At 34.5% G+C, this 14,193-nt stretch overlaps 1 long non-coding RNA gene across 3 annotated transcripts in view; it reads right to left on the reverse strand.

The window, feature by feature from the left end:
* Nucleotides 1-13,343, reverse strand: part of LOC143694371 (uncharacterized) — a 41,075-nt gene extending 27,732 nt beyond the window's left edge. For 2 of the 3 annotated variants that reach the window (XR_013182830.1, XR_013182832.1), the window contains exons 1-4: nt 13,054-13,343; nt 8,124-8,184; nt 6,899-7,240; nt 2,558-2,774 (exon numbers count right to left, since the gene is read on the reverse strand). This is a non-coding gene — a long non-coding RNA (uncharacterized LOC143694371). The remainder of the gene's footprint in view (nt 1-2,557; nt 2,775-6,898; nt 7,241-8,123; nt 8,185-13,053) is intronic. The other variant, XR_013182833.1, reaches the window with a different exon arrangement.
* Nucleotides 13,344-14,193: the final 850 nt, after the last annotated feature.

The raw sequence follows: 14,193 nt of genomic DNA on the forward strand, positions 1-14,193 counted from the left end.
AATTTATTGCCTCTTTGTTTGTGGCATCCCAGGACAGAATCTCTCACAACCCGTTATTGGAAGACATTACCAAACTCTGTCAAATTTGGATGTCAGATTATGTTATACATTATAAATTACAGCAGCAGATGTTCTTTTAAAAAGTTGTGGTTTCTTTAAATGATCTAGCTGATGCAACTCTTTGAGTCACTGTGGTGAGAGACAAAATTGATGACAGGCTGATTTAGTGGTGCACTTTTTAACCAACAGTTTGAAGAGATTAGGAGGTTGTCAGAAAGATATCAGGAGAGGTAAAGGGATTAATTTGAAAAGTAGTTTTAAATTAAAAAACAAAGAGTTTCTTGGAAAACTCTTTTAGAGGTGGGAGGACCTCATGGAAAATGGGCCATGAAGAAAATGTTTCATTTGGTACTTTTTTTTCCTTAGGCAGATGATTTCTTGATGCCCAGTACCCTGCTAATTTTCTTGGAAAAATGTAATGTGAACATTTCTTGGCAAACACATTAATCTGTTAATTTTCTTAAATATTTCTTCATCCCTGGAATGTTTGAGCCTTAACAACAAAAAAAGATATCAATCAAGTCAATAGACAGGAAAGTGTTTGGTTTGACAGTTAAATATTTTAAATAAAAAGTGTAATTGTCATTAAAGAAAAAGAAATGATGATAGAAAATTACAATTAAAATATTTTTTTAATATCTGTTGCAAAGTAAACTAATGTGCAAAAAATTTTAATTAAAATGTGTTTATAATTTAGAAATAATTTAACAGAAAATGCCAGCATGGAAAATGGGATATAGATAGACTGATAACATGTAATGCAAGACAGTGAAGTTTCCAATGTTATAAACAAGCCATAAAAATGATATCTTAAAAATAATATCTGCAGGTCCACTGTTATTTTTTGCAAGGAGAAGGCTACTCAAGCATACAAAGGGACTCTGAGAATTTTACTCCTGGAATTTCCGTGTAGTGGCTTAAATTGTGTGATTAATTGTCCCAGGTACTACTCCCAGAAATAAGGTTGTTCAATTCTTTTCCATTAAAAGAGCTACTTTGCCAAAGCTTAGCAAACTTACCTGAACCCTACACAGATTTCTACCTTAAATTTGACATTTCAGTATTTTACTTCAAGCTAATTATATTTAATTATTTGTGTGTGTATACATGCACACATAGATACATTAAAAAACCAAAGAGCTGCTGTCTCTAAAACCAGTAGATGGAAGAAAACCACCACAAGCCAAACACACCCCTAAAGAATTTGTTTCATATTATAAAATTACTGAATCACTGTAGTTCATTTGTTTAGATGCTCCAGTACATAGCACCTCATGTACATTTAAGGTACTTATTGAAATTTGTTTAAAATTCATGCTGTTACAAGACCATGAAAAAAATCTGAGTTCACACATAATCAGCGTCCTTCTCTCCGGGCAATCCATCTCCAGCGTCAGAAAAGAAGTTGGCCTTCCAGATATCCACATATTGTCCCTTTTGGTTGGCATGCAATGTGGGCAGAGGTGGGTATGGCCTGACCAAAGTAAACATTTGCTCAAAATAAGCAGAAATATAGCCAAAGAACGGGAAGTAGCAGAAGCTGGAGCAACATATTTATGGATGGTAATGGGATCCGTATGGTGATACCAGATAATTGCAGAGACAGGGTTGAAGGGGGAAATGGATTGGGCATGACCAGGAAAAAGCAAGGACATGGAAAGCAAAGGCAGAGTCAATTGATCATTATGTTCTACAATCAGGGTTAAAAACAGACGTGCAGAGAGACTTTCTTTTCTCAGTTAAAAAGTAGTTATGACATTAATAATTTCATACATGGACCAGGGTTGAGTCACATAAAAAGTAGCTACTGTGTTGATGTTTGGTACCAGAAATTCCATAGATTCAGAAATCTTCTTTTTGACATAAAAGTTCTTTTTTTGAAGTTAGAAACTGTTCTAGACATGAGATGTTTGTTTCCTCAGTTAATGAATCAAAACAACTAAAGATGGTCTCTTTCCTAAATGTTGCAATTAATACTTTGATATAAACGCATAATGATGCAGACATTCACTAGATAATTCTATTCAATTTCTTCCAGAGAAGCCACATCTTTTTCAGTTAAACCAATAATTGTTTATACCTAGGTTGTCACTTACAGAGCAGGGATAACAACACCATCTATCTTCACAGAACTTTGTGAAGATAAATTAATTAGAATTTTTATAGCATTCAGATGCTGCAGTAGGTGTATCAAGATACAGAAGAACAAGTCTGTGGTGAATACCAAAAAAAAAAGGGAGATCATACTTTAAATAACTAGTCAAATGTTTGAATAACTAGTCTTTTATCAAAACAGTCAGAGACTGTGCAAAAATAGATAGGCTGAAATAAAGAACCATGATAATGATACATGCATAAAGAGGCCAAAACAAAAGTGCTGCAACTATTACAGTTTTAGCATTGCAACATTTTGATTTCCTTTTTATAACCTCTTTTTAAAACCTCAAGGCTATTATTCTATATCTCAGTCTCTGTATGAAGAACAAATATTACTCACTGTAGTAGAAGAAATGTTTTGAAATCTTCCTTTTATATGTGTTTACATCGCATTCCTATGAGCTCAGAAGGACTGTTTCTTTGATTTTACTTGTTTAAAGTTTCGTGTAAATATTCTATAAAGCACAAAAATTAGTCTCATCTTCCTTTTCCAGCTTTCATTTAATCCATCACATTACTCATTTTCTCCCTGTTTTAAAGGAGTGAAAACAAGTAACCTGTAAAAGAAAACAGAGGGTTGAAAGGCAAAGTACTAATATCAAGCAAAGAAGAGTCATTTAGGAATTGTAAAGTATTCTCTGTGCATTATCTAGGAAGTGAAGTAATGCCTTGTGTTCCAGTCCATGCATGCCGGTAGCACATTTAACAGCAAAGAAAAAGGGAGAGGGAGAGGTAGGCTTGTTTACCTATATGCCATTGCCCTATGCTTAAACAAAAAAGATAATAAAGGCTTGTTTACCTATATGCCATTGGCCTATGCTTAAACAAAAAAGATAATAATTTCAAAATATGTTTGAAATGATGCAGCTGTAAGCAGAGCAATGATCTTTCTAATAATATATCTCTATTCTTAAAATTATAATCTTCAGCCTACTCCTATTGCCATGCTACAGCAACTCTTTGAAATATTCGTTAATGCAGGATTTAACAATCTTATTTGCTATAAATTCTATTGCTCTTTATTTTTGCTTGCATAATACAACCTTTGCATCCTGCCACAATTTCTCACAAAGATAATGTAAATGACTGCAGTGTGAAAACCATCTTATTCTTTTGGTTCACTAACCAATAGATTATTTGAATTTCAACCTTACTTAATCACATTCAGATTACCACAGAGTGGACTTTCAAATATTTTGTCAGGACACATGCTCTCCCATGCATTATACCTCCCAGAGTGCTCCGGTATGGCTGTCCCCTATCCTGTGTTGATAACCACACCAAAGCAGAGGTTGTGCTGCCTCCAGAAACACACTGAGAACCATGAGTTAATCCAGGGCCCCTAAGCCTGTGCTGTGCCATCACCTCACCGCTACCGACACTACTATCGTTACCACTTACTGTTCTTGATGTTTCCCTACCACCTGACTCCACATACTGCTCAGTATTTTTTAGCACTCATCATCCAAATGCTGTAAAACCCACCATCTAAGTGCTTCAAAATACATGTGCAATATACATATATATACCCCCACGCTACCCACAGAGGAGTAGCAGAGCTGTAGACAAGCAAAACTGAGACAGCCAAGACAGAGTGACTGAGCGGAAGGCTGGGATGCAGAGTAAGAATCCAGAACATTCTTTTTGAATGCACAGATCAGACATAGCCATAGGTACATCCTTGGCCAAAACAGTCTGTGCTAAGAGCATTCTCTCTCCTGTACTTGCTAGAAATCTGTCCAGTATTAGGGCTGAATAGGGTTGAAACCTTCATTCCATGCCTGGTAATAAGACTTAGAAATCTGTCTCCAACTGTTTGGCTAAAGTTTCAAGTACTGTAGGTAGTTCTTAATCAACAGGCTTCTTATAAAATCCATATATTTTAAATAATATCAGCAGTGACTCGGAAGACTATTTGAGGTATAATTTGGTCAGACTGTTCTATTGAATATTTTTCATGGAAATTTAATGTATGTGTCCACTACTTGAGGTTGTCTAATCTAAGCTCTAATGGACATGCATAAAATATAATGTGATAAATTTGTTCAGAATAGCTGGTATACAGCTACCTTTTGGGGTTTAGAGGCACAAAGGGGTTGAGTGTGTATACTTTTGTAAGACCTAACACTTTAGACCAACCACAAAAACTCAGGACCCACGACTCAAGGAATCTGCATTTAAATTGAAACTGCTAACTAAGGGTTTTGGCTAAAACATCTATGGCAACTGGCAGTTTCTAGGGATATCACATCACAGTTTCATAGGTGATACACCTTTATTTGATTAGGAATTTAGCAAATATATCCCAGAATAGAAATAAAATACTAATAAAAATATTTGCCTTCTTAAAATTACAGTGCTTCTTAAAAGATAACATAAACTGCTTTTTTTTTTTTTTAAATGGTGTATAACTGGCATCTAGTGTTCCTTAAAACTTCCCCCAATTCAGGTATAGAGACTTTTTCATTCTTTTTAAAATGTAATTGTGGATAGGAGTGTTGGGAGGTTTTAATTTGTTTGTTATATTCAAAATAAGTGCGAGAGAGAAAAAAGAAACTTCTTGTAGAGTTATCTAATCATGTTCAATACAGACTTTTTCTTAGAGTTTTCAGTACTCTTAGATTAAGCTAAATTCTCATGTAACTAACAAACATGACATGGTTTAACTCCTGATAAGTCAGTAAGCATCATGGGTTAATTCTGAAATCTTAGTAGCTACATTTCTATAATTCAAGTGAACCTTTTTGTCCCTGCTATACTTCTCTGCTGGGAATGTTATCTCATAATCAATATGCAAAGCAACAAGAGCTGATGATATTAACTGGGGATCTCTTTCTGGGATCACAGACTCACTTGTGGAAAACTGTTGTTGGAAAACCAAGGATACCAAGTACAAGATGACAAGAAATAAGAATCTGATCAGATTCTGCATCCAAAACAAGGACTTTGTCTTGACCACCTTTCTAGCCAAGAAATCAGTTTCAGGGAGTCAGCAACAGCAGTTTTGTAAGTCTACAGTAAAACAGGATGCTACAGCATGTTTTCTGTTCAGAAACAGTAAGTCTGTTTCAATTGGGTTTTAAATGTCTTCCTAGTCCTGACATAATCCTAGCTGCAGGCTTTGTTGAACCAACTGGTGTTTATTTTGAAACTGACATCTTAATTCCCATAATCTGACTGCTCGTTGTAGGTCATTATCTCACCAGCAATGTGCTGACCACTATAAAAAAAGGTGGAAAGAGTAAAGAACCTTTAAATGATATGTTAAAAGTCATGCAGTTTTGTTTGAATTACTGTGAAAGTTGTATTCATGTTTCTGTTTTCAGCTCCACTCATCAGTTGTTTGTAACTATGCTAGAAAAGATTCTCTCCTGGCTGGAGCCCAGCAGATTGGTGCTCAGCTTGAGAGGAACAGTATTATTTAACTTTGAAAATATTTATTGATTCATGTTTTAATTAGCAGTAAAAAGCAATTTGTTTATTTTCAGAACACTTTCCCCCTCACATTTAAGGGCAAATTCTACTCGTTTTGTGTTTCACTTGCATAAAGGTGACATTTTCATAGATGCTTGCTTGGCACAAGGCAGAATCATGTACTTGGTATCCTGCCCTTGCTTTTTGAAAGATCCAGAATTGGCAGCTTTGGTTATGCGTAGGGGGTTTTTGCTCTCTCTATAATTTGCTACCCAGATCAAATATGGAAATTTTTAACCCATATTTTGTGGCTTTTTTGCATTTTTGCATTTGTAGGTGTTTTTCCTGTAATATGCTTTGTTCTGACATTTAAACACAGAACAGATATGTTTAAAATGCTTATGCCTAAAATACTATTCATCATGTTTCTAAGTTTGTACAGTGCATTCCAATGAATAGTTAACATTTTGGGTCCCAAAATAATCTCGACAAAGCACCATTTAATGTAGAAGCCAGGAAAAATGGTGGCAAGTAAATCCAGGTTTAAATGATACTGCATTATTATCCAAAATCATGCATTTCATCTATCCCAGCAGCATTCAGATGAGGAACTTTTAACAATGTCACTAATGTTACTGGTACTTGCAATGAATATAAAGTACTGATAGAAAGTATTAATTATTATCATTGCAGGCTTGAAAGTTGAAGCAGTGTTATTTTATATGGCAAATGCTTTAAGCATCCAACACTGCTTCTGAAACATTAGAACTGGGCAAAATACTCATGAGAAAGGTATTATTTGTTTTCAACAACAGCAAAAAAAATCTATTTTCTATTCTGCAATTGATGCAGAGGAAAATAACGACATTTTCAAGATAATGAAATTTCATTATTCGTTATTTAATACTTGAAAAATATGTCCTTCTATACCCATATTTGGACTCATGAGTACTTTAAAATCCTAATGAATTATATGGAGAGTGGGATCTAGCAAGTTTTTTCACATTAGAGTCATTCTTACCAGACAAATATTTTTAACCATTCTTTATGCATTGGAAAGCAGATGCTCAGACAAGTGAAGGCATATGCTTTGTACAGCGTAAGTACAGGTGCTGTGATATTTTGTGTTGTGTTGTTGCAGTCCACAGCTATCTTGTTCCTGTGCTGATTGTTTCCAATGTGGAAGAGATGGAAGAGAAGCTAATATGTATGCCCACTGCCCAAACCACAGGGTGCTGCCTTAGCTCACTGGTGCCTAGTGAAGTACCTGTGTTGGGATGGGGAATGCAAAGCTCTGTTTCACTGAGCAGCTCCCCCGATGGGGTGGCAATCTCTAGCAGAGAAACACAGCAGCTAGCTGGGGGCAGTAGGGTTTCTTCCTTTCTCCACTGCTATGAAAAAGAATACAGAGCACAAGGCTCTCTGGACAGCTGTTTACAGAGCAGATGTTGGTCAGTTGAATGCCACACTCAGAGCGACTGCTAAGTTCCAGCAACCATGGGAGAGTGAGAAATTGCTGTCCACAAAGGCCATTTTTACAAGAGAGGATCTTCTCAACAGCAACAATGTCAGAATGTCTGGTATTTCTTCTCAAACATCACTGCAAATTCTGCAACAGAATATGGAACAAAAGCCCCAGTGCTTGATGACAATCTTCAGAGGCCCTGTACTCATAAACAGTGGTCTAACTGTCACTAATAGCTTTTAGATCATGCAATTAGTAACAGGTATTTAGTGCTTTGCTGAAAAAAAGTTTGAGTTTGAATTCATTCATGGATATATTGCGCTCATTTTGACCCACTGGGTGAGAATCCCTGTGAAACAAATCAGTGCACTCAAAATTCTTTAGATTCAATTTATATTCACTTTTCATAGACAGAAGAAAAAAAAGGAAAAAATACTGTTATTTTCCTTATCTGGAAGGACAATAAGTCCTCCTAAAGCTTTCAATTGCTCATCTCTCCACTTCAACCTCAGATATTTCTAGCATTCTGCTGCTACCTTTGTCTAGCAGAGAGGTTCCAAAGCTGCCATTCAAAGTGTTTCTCTCCCCACAGATGGGAACAGATCTATTATCCATAGAATCATCAGTCTTTGTCAGCCAATCTGTCAGCTATGAAGTCATAAATTACAGCATCCAAAAATTCTTTCTGTTCATGCTTCTTCACTATTATTTAAAAAAATATTTTAAAAATATTTATTTCAATCAATATAAATAAAAATCTGCATTTAGCACTTCTTACAGTAAAATTCCTCTTATTCCACCATAAATCTCTAATGGTGGTGATGGAATGCCATAATCATGGGGATTAGAGCATGTCTGACTAGAAACAAATGCCATGGCTTACAGTTTACAGTTTCCTCTAAGTGAAGAGTTTAGATGAGAAAAAGGATTATTTTGCATCCGAACGCTGTATGTTTTAGCCATGCTGCATAATTCCATGCAGTTGCACATCTAGTAAACACAAAAAGAACAAACAATTTTCACCTACAGGCCTGTGCAGGCTCTGTCTCCATTTGTGCCAAAGTTTATATTCAGTTCTGCTGCCGTTCCTGGAAAGGAGTTTCAGAATCACTTTGTCCATCACAATGCCATGACACAGACAAGCAATATATACATGCACATTTACCAAGCCTTTAAAGCTGGCTAAGCAGCTTGCCTGCACTGGGTATTCACACATGTTCCTGAACTCTTTGGGACATCTCTCTGTGCTTCATCTATCTATACTAACCAAGGCAATCTCTAGTAATCCCTTCCTGTAAAATCCACCTCAAATCGTTCCAGTAGTTCTCTTCACCAGCTTCAATATGAGCTTATCTCCAGTGACTATGGATGACCACAGCTATAAACAATAGTAAAATGATACTACCAGTTTCTTGTGCCTTAGCAGGTACATGGCTTTTCTGGAAATACTTGATTAATCCAAAGTTGGTAAAGTAGAGGATCGTCTCAGCTTTTTTATCTATCCCTTGGCAATGAATATGAATCAGTTAAATATAAGAAGTGTTTCTCTTCCTCTGATTTTTCCAGATGATTTATCATATAGGTTTCCTCACATTTCTCTAATTTTACTCCTCAGTATCTTGATGCTGTCCTGTGGAACACTTTGATTATGAATCTCTCTCTCGTGTCATTAGAAAATTTCAAAACAATTTTTTTTGGGTCAGTGTTATTAATGAAAATGCTAAGTAGCATCAGATCCTGCTCAAATCTCAGGAGAAATGGGTAATCTGTTAGTTTAACAATTTGTTTTCAGTCCAAGTCATTCTTGTCCTTCTTAGTAATCCTACATCACTTTTATTCATTGTCCTCTAATGTCTGTCCAGTTAGGATAGACTTAGATTGTTTATCCAGTTAGGATAGACTTAGATTGTTTATATAATATGCAACATTTCCACTTTGTTGAAATGCAGTGGCTTGAAGAAATTCTGCAGTGTCCTTGTGTCTCACTAACCTTGTTTTCTCAAGTCCTAGAGGCCATTGATTCTTTGTTTTCTTTCCTCTACATTCTCTTTTTCCACTGTCTTCCATATAATTCTCATTAGATCTCTCTCATTTTTCCAGAGTATGAAATTCTGTCTTCTCAATCCTTTCTTTCTGATTATAGTCACATTTCTTTTTCATGGCAAGCTCCAGATTCTGCCTTTTCTTTCTGAACACAGTAGCCTGGTTAAAAGCTTTTTTATGCCACAAAGAAACAAATTATTCACCAAGTTTCTCCTCTGGCATTGTTGACACCTGAATTTTGTTCATGAAGTGATATACCTGAAGACTGCATGTGTTTAAGGTCCTTTGGGAGTGTGATTAACTCCCTGTGGCACAAGTATTCTGGGACTATGATAACTTCATATAAATTAAGTCATTTATAAAGAATAATAAAGGCTATTAAAATTCTGAAAAAATATTTTCTCAGCTATTTCTAAAGTCTGTATATCTTTGGCCTCTTGGATATATTCAATAAAGAAGGAAAAAATGCAAATTGACAATTGTCAACATATATTTATATAGAGGCAATGCTTCCATGCATGGGCATATGTATATATATATGTACATACATATACATATGAATATTTATGTAGATAAATCTATAAATCTATATTCCTGATCTAGTTACTCCAAAGTAGTTAGCATGTATAAAGCAGATTTCCATGCAGTGTCACACTGCTTTCAGAGAACTAGGTAAGAGACTACTATGTAATTCACAGTTCTGAAATATTATGTAGCCAAAGAAAGAAGACATCAACTTTAACATGTCTTTTTAGTTTTAATTAATTTTTCTATTGTATGTAGTTGCATTATTAAAGAACCAGCCTCTGGGAGGATACTTTTAATAAGAGTAAATTTAATATAGTTCATATTAAATCTTTACCACTGATATGCATGGTCATCAAGAAGACACTTCAGAAATCATGTCTCTTTTCTGCTGCCAGTAATGTCATTGTAGCAGTCAGTGAATTGGTCTGTTTTGTGAAATACAGCAGGTATCCTTTTACCATGTAATTCATTATTCTAGCTTAAATGAAGTTATGTTGATGATCTGGTCTATAGTTAACTTGGAGTAAAACACCAGCATAGCAACTCACCTCCCTTTAGCTACTGTAAACATAATTGAAACACCTGAACCTTCAGGGTGACATAGAAGAGCAAGGCATTGCTAGCAGTAACCCTTTATTTGGAGATATTTCATGCAATGCAGCAACAGGAGGATTCTCCTGAACTTTGAGTCATTAAATGAGTTAACTCAAAACTTCTCTGAGACATACAAATGAAGGTTCCGTCTGCAACTACAGTATTTCAGATATATTATTTTGGTTATTTTGCATTTCTATTACATAGTCAATATATTTATTGTTTTGTTTGTGTTTTGGGGTTTTTTTTACTTGGAAATATCTGATTTACACTATTTAAGTTAAAACTTTAAGTCAGGGTAGACCCTTTGGAGGAATATCTGTATTCAATCTCAAGGGACGAAAGGTGACTGAAAACATGGTGCAATGGCATGGACTACTCTAGTGTGATTGTGCAATACAAGGGGAGAGCATGGAAATGCTTTGAACTTGCTCTGAGTTACATTCTGAAAGCATTGGCTTACAAATACATATGAAAATGCTGCTTTGAAATAAGCAACATATAAACAATGTATTGCCTTTCACAAAGGGAAAAATAGTGTGGAAAAGAAAGAGCATGCAATATACCCACATTACCAAAAAAAGAAGGATTTGTTTGTTGCTAAATATATGGCAATTCTCTGCAAAAGGTTTCAGAACCAAATTTATTTTTACCAATGTCTATGATCTCTTTAGAAAAAAAGTTGGATGATCAAGCTAGAAAAACAATGTGAAATTTAAAACAGGTGTTTTCTAAAAGAATGTTCATTGAATCCTACTAACTTTGAACTCAGGAGAGTGCACATATCTACAAAAAAGTTAACTTTTTTTTCTTTAATTGATCTTTAGGACTTTTCTCTTAATTTTGAAAATATTTTTTTGCCCTGCATTTTCTTTCCATTTACTTCTCAATTGAAAAATAAGACTTGAGTTTCCACGGTATTTAGTTCCACTATCAAAGCTGAGCTTTACTTTTTATATGGTTTCCTGTCTATGCACATCGCTCAAGGATTTCAGTTCCATTTTATACAGTCCATACTGACAAAACCTCTGTTTTGGGAGAACCGGGACAAAAAGACATTCTTTTTGATATAGAAGGTATTTTAAAGATATTATTTCATCATGAAATGTAGCCATGCACAAAATACAGAGTCTTATTTTACATATTCACAGAAGCTGATAGTCAAAATTGGTTAATAATGAATTTATCATTATTTAAGCAAATTTATATTCTGGACCTGCCCCTATATTTTGAATATCACAGATATTTTTAATATCTGATCCTTAACTATTTCCTCAAAGTTGTCATCATTTTATTAGACTATTTATTCTTATATTCACTGAAAGGCAGCTATTTTATAATAATTAGCACATCTTCCAACATAAAAGATGAAACTGTCTCTTAAAAAAAATGACAATGCTCTACTTCAATTCCATTGTAGTAGTCTTTAAAAGAACTATCTTCTTCCTCCAACTACATATTTTTAAAATGATGAAAGAAAGAAAACATTTTTTGCTACCTTTTTTTCCTTTTCCTGTTACATTTTTTCCCATTGTGGTGTGAATATTCATGCCATCTGACATCTATAATGCAGTCAAATAACTTTAGAGAAGCCAAAAATTATATTGGTCATCTCTCTTTCTTTCCTCTTTGTAATTAAGATCTCATTTTAAATCAAATCTTTCCATTTATAAAAGTAGTGATTTAGTTTTGATAGCAATAAGGTGTCATTCAGAACACTTCTCAGCATTCCCACAGTGAATGCAGAAATTTATCTTGACTTAGTCCATAAATGCCCTCTGGTGACTATCTCAAAAAATGCAAGCAGTTTTTCCTTTGATATTCCTTTTTCAATCACCTGCATGGTAGTTCAGCCAACTAATATTGAGATCATAACAGAAAGTAAGCAAACAGAAATTTTACAGATTAAACTTCTGTGTATAGAAGGCTTTCTTTAATTTCTGTTTGGATTCTTAAGCCTGAGGTTTTAAGAGAAGAAATAGCAATACTGACCTGATGCAACTCTCATTCCCATGGATTTAAAATGCTGTTCACAAGAAAGACATGATAGAAAACCTTAACTTATTTAGATAGCAATTTGAAAAATAGAGATGCAGCCAACAGATCAAAGAGAACACAATGCTGAGAATTTAGAAATCAGAAAAATTGTCCATAAAAAAAATTAAAATATTTTTGAACTATAAAAAGATCTGTATAAAGATCAGACTAGTAAATTAAACTGAAAGTGCTTTCCTCAAAATTTCAGGTAATCTACAAAATTATTTACACATATTGGAACCTATTAGTTGTCTCTTTATCTAATAAATCTCCCTATGTATTCTAGATTGATTCTCTTTAGGTTGTGACAAAATTGCTGAATTTTATACCACTTCATCACCTGTGCATTGAGAGCATTTAAATTTATCATTTATTCTTACAGAGTGTCCATTCTCCTGGATTTTATCAAGCTAATACAAATAAATAAATAAATAAATAAATAAATATTTAAATATTTAACATTTTCCCTTGCAAAGCTTATAGGAACAGTAGAAAACTGTCCAGCTTATAAATATGCACTGCATGCTATTTAGTTTGCTCACTCAATTGAAAATTTTCCTCAGAAGGGTTCCTCTATTTGACAGCTCATTCAAGGCAGTTCTGGAAATATTTCTAAGAGAAGGTCAAGGTAATCTTTCCCAGTTAGTCTGAAGATGCAGAAGGCAGAATGAAGGCAGTAGCTCAGAACTGTCAGTAGTTAAGAAAACTAAGAATTTTAGAAGTTGAAAAAGTAAGGAAAATATGCCATTACCCACCTGATGGCCTGGTAAGAAAAAAAAATGTAATTTTCTGTGTCAGTTCCCAGCACTCACTTGGACATTCAGTAGAACAGATCAGGTCAATAAATACACACGTTTCATGCTTGCCTTAGAAACATTCTAACCAAACACTGCATGCCCTCATAGAAACGAAGAAAAAAATCAGGTTAGTCTATCTTTGTTTAATATTTTTCCCAATAAGAATTACACATGTAATTTAAAGCAATATAAAATTAGTTGAATTTGCTGATACTAAAACAAGATAGCCTGAATGCATCCAGAAACATTCCAGCAATGAGTCCGTGGAATGCTTTTGCAGTAGTTGGTTTGATCCAAAACATCTGTATTGAAAAATAATTCCAAATTTATGATAGCCTTTACCCCATTACAATAATACACTCTAATATGATAGAACAAATGTATAAACAAAGAAAAAGGCATACCTTGCAATTCAATTCTCTTTGGGGAATCTGGCCAAAAACAAAAAACCCTTTGTTATTCCATGAGTTAGCAAAGAAATGCTCTTCTTTTACAATGCTCTGATAATATACCTAAAGAATAACAGCACTCAACAGTCACATTGAGTACAGATTTGATTTGCTACCTTATTTCAAATGCATCATGAAACAGTGAAAATCATGTCTTATAAAGATATCTTAGCTGTGTCAACAAGTTAATCTTAAGAAAAAGGTTTGATTTTTCCTGTGTGTGACAATATGCCAAATCATGATGTTTCCTAAAATACAGGATTTACTATACTCAGTGTTCCTAAATCTAAATATGTCCCAAAAACTAGTTTGCTTCACAAGCATAAGCACCCTCAGGAGAGACAAAAAAGAACCCAATACAAAACAAACCCCTCCCAAAATAAAAAAAAATACCCAAATCCCTAAAACTGTGCCTATCCTACTGTAAGTACAAGTGGTAACATAGATTGTGTATGTTAATTTTCACTATTTTAGAAGTTAGCTAAAATACCAGAAAGGCTCAGTAAGCCTTAGTATTGACTGAAAAAAAAGAAAAAGGGTGGTTTAAGTGCCCCATGGCTGTTCCTTTCCCTAAGAGATAAAAGCCATTTCCTTTAGGACTCTCTGTGTTATTCAGTGTCAGGATTTGGGGCACTGAGACAGGCATAAC

The sequence above is a fragment of the Agelaius phoeniceus genome, chromosome 6 (assembly GCF_051311805.1).
Source record: "Agelaius phoeniceus isolate bAgePho1 chromosome 6, bAgePho1.hap1, whole genome shotgun sequence".
NCBI classification, from domain to species: domain Eukaryota; kingdom Metazoa; phylum Chordata; class Aves; order Passeriformes; family Icteridae; genus Agelaius; species Agelaius phoeniceus.